Below are 361 nucleotides of genomic sequence, written 5' to 3'. Positions count from 1 at the left end.
AAGGGAATGCAAAAAGTATGACAACCACGCCTACGTAAACAAAAGAATTATCCCCTAATAGTCTTCTATTTTCTCCTACCTGATAAATCAACCACCGCTTCCGCCAAACGAAACACATCAACACTAGAAAAAAAAGAAAAACAGCACCAACTAGAAGCAACTGAACAAAAACACCAAACCCACGAACTATTCAGGGCGACGGCGGTTCCACTCGACTGAGAGATTCTCCGGAGGTGCGGCCCACGAGGGTGCCCTGGACCCACTGGCCGGGTTCGGGCCGACCTTGGGCTTTGGCGATGCCGCGGTGCCGAACTTTTTCTTTTTCTTTTGCTCCGTTTCTTAAAAAGTCCGCTCACCAATA

General features: G+C 48.5%; 1 protein-coding gene across 1 annotated transcript in view; it reads right to left on the bottom strand.

Moving 5' to 3' along the window:
- The window catches only part of LOC119591543 (glycerophosphocholine cholinephosphodiesterase ENPP6-like), a gene marked incomplete in the record, with an annotated part of 12,203 nt that extends 11,955 nt beyond the window's left edge, over positions 1 to 248 (bottom strand). Inside the window, 1 exon segment of the mRNA XM_037940293.1 lies at positions 201 to 248.
- Between the last annotated feature and the right edge of the window lie 113 nt (positions 249 to 361).

Source organism: Penaeus monodon, chromosome 28, assembly GCF_015228065.2.
Source record: "Penaeus monodon isolate SGIC_2016 chromosome 28, NSTDA_Pmon_1, whole genome shotgun sequence".
Classification (NCBI taxonomy): Eukaryota; Metazoa; Arthropoda; class Malacostraca; order Decapoda; family Penaeidae; genus Penaeus; species Penaeus monodon.
This window is presented reverse-complemented; position numbering and strand designations above follow the sequence as displayed.